At 42.1% G+C, this 8,561-nt stretch overlaps 1 protein-coding gene and 1 long non-coding RNA gene across 2 annotated transcripts in view; both read right to left on the bottom strand.

The window, feature by feature from the left end:
• LOC141633909 (vacuolar fusion protein MON1 homolog) overlaps positions 1 to 8,561 on the bottom strand; it is an 83,755-nt gene that overhangs the window by 35,860 nt on the left and 39,334 nt on the right. The gene's annotated exons all lie outside the window — the stretch shown is intronic.
• On the bottom strand, positions 5,880 to 8,192 carry LOC141633910 (uncharacterized). The gene is made up of 3 exons (XR_012538663.1): positions 8,074 to 8,192; positions 7,906 to 7,997; positions 5,880 to 5,968 (listed from the first exon to the last, which is right to left on the bottom strand). It is a non-coding gene; the product is annotated as an uncharacterized LOC141633910 (long non-coding RNA).

The following is an 8,561-nucleotide window of genomic DNA, read 5'->3' as shown; positions in this document are numbered from 1 at the left end:
CCTAGAATATCTTTGTAGTCTTGTATTTATACTGACTAATTATCAATGAGAAGATCAAGCATTATCTTCCTTTATGGTATCAGCTTCCTAGGGTAAAAAAAAAAAATCCTGAAACGCTTCCGCAAGCAACCCTAGCAGCCGTCTTCTTCACGGCCTGCCTCTCTCCTTCTCTCTTCTCTCTTCTTCTCTGTCCTCACGACAACATCAATGGCACCCGACAACACCAAGTCCGGTTTCCATCCTGCTCTTGCCGTGAATAACATCAAGAACCATGTCACTGTCGAACTTGGCATGGACAACGATCAGTACCCACTTTGGGTTATTCTTTTCACGAACCACGCGAAATCCAACCGCGTGCTTCACCATATTGTTGAACCGACAGGTGGCTCGAAGGCTCCTTCTACCGCGGACGAGAAAGAGCTCTGGGAAACTCTCGATGCTACGGTTTTACAATGGATTTATTCCACCGTCACCACAGATCTTCTGGAAACGATTGTTGAAGCCGACACTACTGCCATGGAAACATGGAAACGGATTCAAAATATTTTCCAGGACAACAAAAACTCTAGGGCGGTGACCCTTGAACAGGAGTTTTCGCATATTTCCATGGCGGATTTCCCATCCGTTTCGGCCTATTGTCAGCGCCTTAAGTCTCTTGCAGATCAGTTGAAGAATGTTGGATCTCCGGTGTCGGAGACACGGTTGGTGTTACAGATGGTATCGGGTCTCACCGATGCCTATCGCAACGTTGGTACTATCATTAGGCAGCGAGATCCTTTGCCTCCTTTCTATCAAGCTCGCTCCATGTTAACTCTAGAAGAAGCCGGCTTTGCTAAGGAGGCAGCCACCACTTCCTCGACTGCCCTTTTCGTTCAAAACGGAGGGGGTGTCGGAGGAACCTCCGGGGCTAAGTCTCCTGCCACCAATACCAACAAAAACAACCGCGGCTCAAATGGTAAGAAGAAGAATGGTGGTCACAAAGGCGGGAAAGGCTCTAAACGACTGCATCTTCCTCGCTTTGCTCCCATGCGCTTTCGCTTCGGTCGTGACCTTGGCTCGCTATGTACGGTCGGTGGGGTGGCCTCCTCTCCTTGGGGATATCCACCCGGCCCGCACCCATCTAGTCCCCGGTTTCGACCGGTGTCGCTCGTTCCCAACGAGGGAATTCTTGGACCACGGCCGCTCGGGCTACGTAGTCGCGGATGGGTCTACTCCTAGTCACACCGATATTGAAGCCGCTATGCTCACTCTCGGTTTGACTCCTCCGGACCCGTCTTGGTTCATGGACACGGGCGCAACATCTCACGATCGCAAACCAAGGTACTCTCTCGTCTTTTGTTAATTCGAGTGCTCAAAATGGTATTTTAGTCGGAAATGGTCATTCTATCCCAGTTAATGGTTACGGAAATGCTACACTACCCACACCCCATCCACCCTTTGTCCTTAAAAATGTCTTACACGCACCCAAGATAGTCAAAAATTTAATATCCGTTCGCAAGTTTACCACCGATAATTCGGTCACCGTTGAATTTGACCCTTTTGGCTTTTGTGTGAAGGATTTACGGACGGGGACACATCTGATGAGGTGTAACAGTCGCGGCAACCTGTATCCCATTTCCACTCCTTCCACCGTCGAGTCCAGTCCTACGGCTTTGGCTTTGTCTGCCATCGCCCCATCTCTTTGGCATGACCGTCTGGGTCACCCAGGGGAACCGGTGTTTAATTCTCTTAGGCGAAATAATTTCATTGAATGTAATTTGAATTCAAAAAATTCTCTTTGTCATTCTTGTCCTCTTGGAAAACACGTTCGTTTATCGTTTGCTAATTCTATTACGCGTACACAGTTGCCATTTGATATTTTGCATTGCGATCTTTGGACTTCACCAGTTCTTAGTTCAGCTGGTCATAAATATTATTTGCTTGTTTTGGATGATTTCAGTAATTTCTTGTGGACTTTTCCAATTGCTAATAAATCCAGTGTCTATCCCACATTAGTCAAATTACATGTTTATATCCAAACTCAATTTGAACGCAAGATTAAATCGCTCCAATGTGATAATGGTACAGAATTTGTCAATGGCCCTTTTCGAAAATTTTGTGACGATCAAGGTTTGGTTTTTCGCCTTTCCTGTCCTCATACATCATCCCAAAATGGTAAGGCTGAGCGCAAAATTCGGTCCGTCAACAACATTGTTCGCACACTCTTGTTTCATGCATCTATTCCTGCAAAATATTGGCATCACGCTTTAGAAATGGCCACTTATTTATCGAACATTCTTCCAAGTAAAATTATTGCCTTTCGTACACCTTTCTCCATTTTATTTCGCCGCACTCCCACTTACTCTCATCTACGAGTATTTGGGTGTCTGTGTTTTCCACTGGTTCCCTCCACCACTATACACAAACTACAACCTCGTTCTAGTCCTTGTGTCTTTCTTGGCTATCCGCCAAATCATAGAGGGTATAAGTGTTTTGACATGTCGTCTAACAAAGTCATTATTAGTCGTCATGTTATCTTCGATGAGTCTAGCTTTCCTTTCTCTAAGGTTCATTGCCCCGACTCGCACACTTATAAGTTCTTGGATGATGGGCTCTCTCCGTATGTCCTTCAACACATGACTCATGCCCAGCCCTCTCGGCCAGCTCCTAACCCGTCTGCCCAACCCAGACCTCAACAACCCCACGGTAACCCACCCGTGCCCACCCGCACTTGGCCTGCCCAACTGAGTGTCTACACGCGTCGACCAGCCACTCCTCATACCCCCAACCCGTCAGTTACCCACAATGACCATCCCGGTGCTTCCACATCCGAGCCACCTATTTCCAAACCCGTGACACGTAGTGACCATGGTATTTACAAACCTAATCCTAAATACCAAAAACCTCCTACGACCCAATGTCTCAACCATACGGTTGCTATTTCACCCTTACCTCGCAACCCCGTGTATGCGCTACGGGATCATAATCGGAAAATGGCTATGGATGATGAATATACCGCTCTAATTAACAATAAGACGTGGGAGTTAGTTCCTCGTCCACAAAATGTTAATGTCATACGGTCTATGTGGATATTTCGTCATAAATTTAACGCCGACGGTTCTTTTGAGAGGTATAAAGCTCGTCTTGTAGGTGACGGGAAAACTCAGCAGGTTGGCATTGATTGTGGGAAAACCTTCAGTCCTGTGGTCAAACCAGCCACAATTCGTACTGTTTTGTGTCTTGCTCTTTCGAAGAAATGGGTCATTAATCAGCTCGATGTTAAAAATGCTTTTCTTCACGGGGCTCTCAATGAAACAGTTTACATGCACCAACCGCTTGGATATCGAGATAAAAGGAAACCTGATCATGTTTGCTTACTTCGGAAATCGCTATACGGTCTCAAACAAGCACCTCGTGCTTGGTACAGGCGTTTTGCAGATTATGTTGCTTCCATTGGCTTTTGTCATAGTAAGGTCGATCATTCTCTATTTGTCTATCGACAAGGTAACGACACGGCTTATTTGTTACTTTATGTTGATGATATTATTTTGACATGTTCGTCTACTACTTTCCGCGCCACTCTTATGGGACAATCGCATTCGAATTCCCATGAAGGATTTGGGGTCTCTTCATTATTTTTGGGGATATCGATTACTCATCATTCGAGGGTCCGCTATTATCTCAATCCAAATATCGAGGAAATTATCAACGCTACTGGGATGGCTTCTGCAAGCCCCAGTAGCACACCCGTGGACACTAAGTCTAAACTTAGTCTTTGTGTCATCTAATCCGTGTTCGGACCCCTCTCTATACCGATCTCTTTGGTGCATTACAATATCTCACATTCACACGTAGGATATTTCTTACGCCGTGCAACAGTTGCTTATTTATGCACAATCCGATGGATCGTCACGAATGCTCTTAAGCGTGTTATTCGCTACATTCGTGGCACTCATGCTCGTGGGTTATGGATTCGTCCTTCGTCTCTCACTTCTCTGACGGCGTACACGGATGCCGATTGGGGTGGGTGTCCTGATACAAGGCGGTCCACTTCCGGTTATTGTGTTTACTTAGGTGACAATTTAATCTCATGGGCGTCCAAACGCCAACCTACTTTATCTCGATCTAGTGTTGAAGCCGAGTATCGAGGCGTCGCCAACGTGGTCTCCGAATCATGCTGGTTACGTAACCTTCTTGTTGATTTACAAGTTCCTATTTCTAAGGCTACTCTCGTCTATTGCGACAACGTGAGTGCTGTCTATCTCTCGGGCAATCCCGTGCAACATCAAAGGACAAAGCACATTGAAATGGACATTCATTTTGTCCGAGAGAAGGTCGAACGAGGTGAAGTTCGCGTTCGTCATATTCCATCCCGTCATCAAATCGCGGATATCTTCACGAAGGGCCTTCCGTTGGTTCTTTTTGATGATTTTCGAGACAGTCTCAATGTCCGTGACCCTCCCGTTTCGATTGTGGGGGTGTGATAGAATATATGTAAATATTTTAGTAATAAGTTTGTTATTTGTTACCTATATTAGTGTATATGGTTTCCTAGTTTGTAGCCTAGAATATCTTTGTAGTCTTGTATTTATACTGACTAATTATCAATGAGAAGATCAAGCATTATCTTCCTTTAGATCTTTTCTTGTATGTCCGCACATCCACCTCAACATACGCATCTCCGCCACACTCATCTTTTGAATGTGACAATGTTTCACGGCCCGACACTCGGAACCGTTAAGTAAGGCAGGCCTAATTGTCGTGCGATAAAATTTTCCCTTTAATCTTTGGGGCATATCTTTATCGCATAAAAACCCTGAAGCACTCTTCCATATTAACCATCCCGCTTTAATTCTGTGAGCCACATCTCCGTCTAACTCCCCATCTTTTTGAATAATAGATCCTAGATATCCGAACCCTCAACAACATTCCCATCGAAAATAATACTCCCCGCCTCCCCGCCACTCTAGTGACACACCTCAAATACTCGTCTTACTCCCGCTCACCCTAAACCCACGAGTCTCTAAAGTATGCCTCCACACATTCGAACTTTCTCTCCACCCCTCTTTCGTCTCATCAATCAACAAGAGACCAAAAAATATGGATTGTACATAAAATTAGAGAGAAGGCCTCGGTCAAATAGCATAAATCGAGAGGCACCCTATGAGCCATAAAGAATAGCAATAAAACCGAAAATTAGCACAAAAGTCATGTTCCATATAACGACTCTATCTGGATGTACTTGAAATTTGTGGACATCACAATCACAACTACATATAAGATTTACAAAGCAGTATATACCGCATTCTTTAAGATGATAAAAGGCATCGGAAGCGGTTGTAAGCAACATCAAGTATGTATTGACCGCCACAAGCCGGTGCGATAAATTCTTGTCAACGTAGAAGAAAATCACCTGTCAAAAACGTTACTACGTGCTAATGAGAGAATTCAAATTTGACAGTTGAATTATTTTAACGTCTTCGTGTAGCTTACACAAGGGTAAGGTTGCGTACATCCAAACCCTTACTCCACAATTTGCGGGAGTCATTGAGGCATTGGGGTAATGTTCTAGTTGTTGCTGAACTGTGTCTAGTATTTTGCCTGAGTAAACAATATCCAAGAGACCAAGATACAAAAACAATCAAACAGCAATCGACTACACGTCAGAACAGGATACTAGAAAATTAAGCTAATTTAATGGGCAAAAACATGACATGATTCTATCGATCATTATGTTATGTGGTATTTAATCCAAGAGTCAACTTTTTTGGAAACAAAAGAACATATTAATTAAAACTATCCAGACCATGGGATATGCAAACCTCAATTTTTTTTATCATAAACACAGAACACATTGTGAATGTAAGCAAACAATCAAGCCTTCACTTAAACAAGTAAGCTACTCACATCCAAATAATGGACATATGCATATAGAAAGGCCATAGGATTATATCTTGGCAGGCAAATTGGAGAGAAAGACTCTGATGTCCTGCACAGTCAGAAAATGTAAACACTTAGAAGGTTAAAAATAACAAATGAAAATTTCTTATTCAACATGTAACGAAAGCAGCCTTAGACATGTCTCACTGGTCAGGATGTCCATTTTTGTGAAGGCTACAGGCTAAATCAATGGACAAAAAAACACTAAACTTCAGATTACCATCAGCCGTGAAAAGGTGAGGAGTAAGCATGAGTGCATGACAAGTCCTTTGAATTTAGACTATGTCAAATAGATTAATCTATGCTATAACAAAACTCTAGCATTTTTACATAAGGGATCTCCAGCCCCAGTTCAGACTTAAGTCAGTGATGAGCATATTCCAGCCATTCTGGTATAAATCAAAAACTATTAGAGCTCCTCCTCTAACCATATAGTCTTGGCCAAGTATTATGGAATGTGAGTGAGTGGCACAATTTTGACATTTTACCCACATGAGTACATGACATAACCATTAGGGCTGTAAACGAGCCGAACTGAGCTCGAGCTCGGGTGGGCTCGGGCTCGGCTCGAAGTTTTTAGCTCGGGCTCGGCTCAAAACTCGTTGAGCCTAAAAAATTGAAGCTCGAGATCGGCTCGGAAAAAGCTCGAGCTCCGCTCGAGTTCGAATCGAGCTTGTTTTGTCTTTATATTATTTTCACATTCACATTTTCGCTTTTTGAATCTAACTAAATATAAATATTTTTAAAAAACAAATAAGATTATAAAATACTAAAAAATATTATGTTATAAATGGCTAAATAACATATAATTTAAAATAACATTAATATTAAATTTTACAAATTTTACAAAAATAAATTATAAACGAGCCTAAACGAGCTTCCGAGCCGAAAGCTAAGCTCGGGCTCGCCTCGTATTTAGCCAAGCTCGACTCAAGCTCGTTTTGACCGAGCACGAGCCGAGCTTTGACCGAGCCGATTCCGAGGGCTTGTCGAGCCGGCTCGAATCATTTACACCCCTAATAACCATACTCAAAATAGAAATGGGCAATTCTAAGCATAGTTCAAAACTAGAAAATGGGGAAATTTCAAAGAAACAGAAGGCGTATGCGATTCCCTCAAAATGGAGCATAATTTGGTAAAAGCTATGTTACTCTGACTTGGCTACAAGTGTCGGACACGAGTACATATCCAAGTATCGAGTTCGGCATGACTACAATTTTAAGACACGAGGACCCTGTCCTAAAAACGAGGATACCGGTGCGGGGACACGTTTATAATGCAAAGACACTTCCAAATCAGAAATATTCCAATATCTCCGAGCATAAATGAAAGAAGTTTGACGAACAAGACTTAAAATCATTAAATATACTATTAAATGCCTTATAAGACTCTCTTCCTCTACTTTTGTGGTGCGAGCCTGGGTAATTGGGAGAAGTGTTGGAGTATGTAATCCATACACATATCCATGTCGTGTCGACACGGGTACGATTCGAAAAGTGAAGAGTCGAAGTAACATAGGCTAAAAACATAAACAAACACCATAACTCAACGCAATTAGGATTCGTAACTCGTGCAAATCAATTCACGACTTTGTAGGTAACTAAGCGAACCTGGTAACCTAGAATCCTAGATATTTTGTTTCTTGAAAACTCTGAACCAAATACGACACTAGCGTGCCTGGAGAGACGGAATAAGAGAGAACAGAAGAGAGGGGGGGGGAACCACCTTTCATTATTTTAGATATGGGTTAAAACTTGGGATAAGGGGAGGAAATGATTTGAAGCATGGTTCTTTCCTACCCTATTAATAATTCAGATTTTCCACAAGTCATTTGGTTGGAAAAAAGTAAGTTGTTGGTTCCCCCTCACCCTCCCTCCTTCCCTCTTCTTCCTCACCCTCCATTTTTACTTTAAGATATAGCTAATTTAATTCTTTAAGCAACATGCACATTCAAACGATAATGTATCACATCTGAGAGGTGCTTACTTAAATGATTCGGATGACATCACAAAGTTCGACAAAAGCAGCATATCATCTGGATGAAGAGATGCCTTCTGTGCTCCAACGAGGCTAACGACCTGCAACCTCAAATAGTAAGTTCTATGGTGGTGAAATCTATGTTAAAAGAGCTAGTAGTCAAGGAATATAGCAAACCTTGTGTTTGCACATAAATATTGCAAATAAGACCTCTGAATCAGCAACATCTTGCAAGATAGCACCTGCAGCTTGCCGTGTAGGATAAGCTAGAGGTAGGCAAGTGTAGGCATGAAGAAAAGTAGGTGGTTCCTAGATAATGAAGCGTAAAATAAGGGATTTCAAAGATAGACTATAGAGGGGACTATGCATTGATTCTTTCTTCTTATATTAGTAGAAGGAACAAATTAGTGATGAAAAGTTGACATGTAGCCAGGTAGGGGGAGGGAAACACTCTGCATGTATAATAAATAAATAAATAAATAAATAAACAATCAATCAATACATCAATCAATCATCAATCAATACATATATATAAAGCAGAAACTTTTCAAGCGATATTAGAGAGTCCAACTTTTTTAGAATTCCTAACAAGACTAGATTTCGAAACACATTTAATAAAATTATCCTAATAAAAGTAGATTTCTTAATATTTTAATAAAGTTATC

Source organism: Silene latifolia, chromosome Y (assembly GCF_048544455.1).
Source record: "Silene latifolia isolate original U9 population chromosome Y, ASM4854445v1, whole genome shotgun sequence".
NCBI lineage: Eukaryota > Viridiplantae > Streptophyta > Magnoliopsida > Caryophyllales > Caryophyllaceae > Silene > Silene latifolia.
The sequence above is the reverse complement of the archived record's forward strand: the minus strand, read 5'-3'. Positions and strand labels throughout refer to the sequence as shown.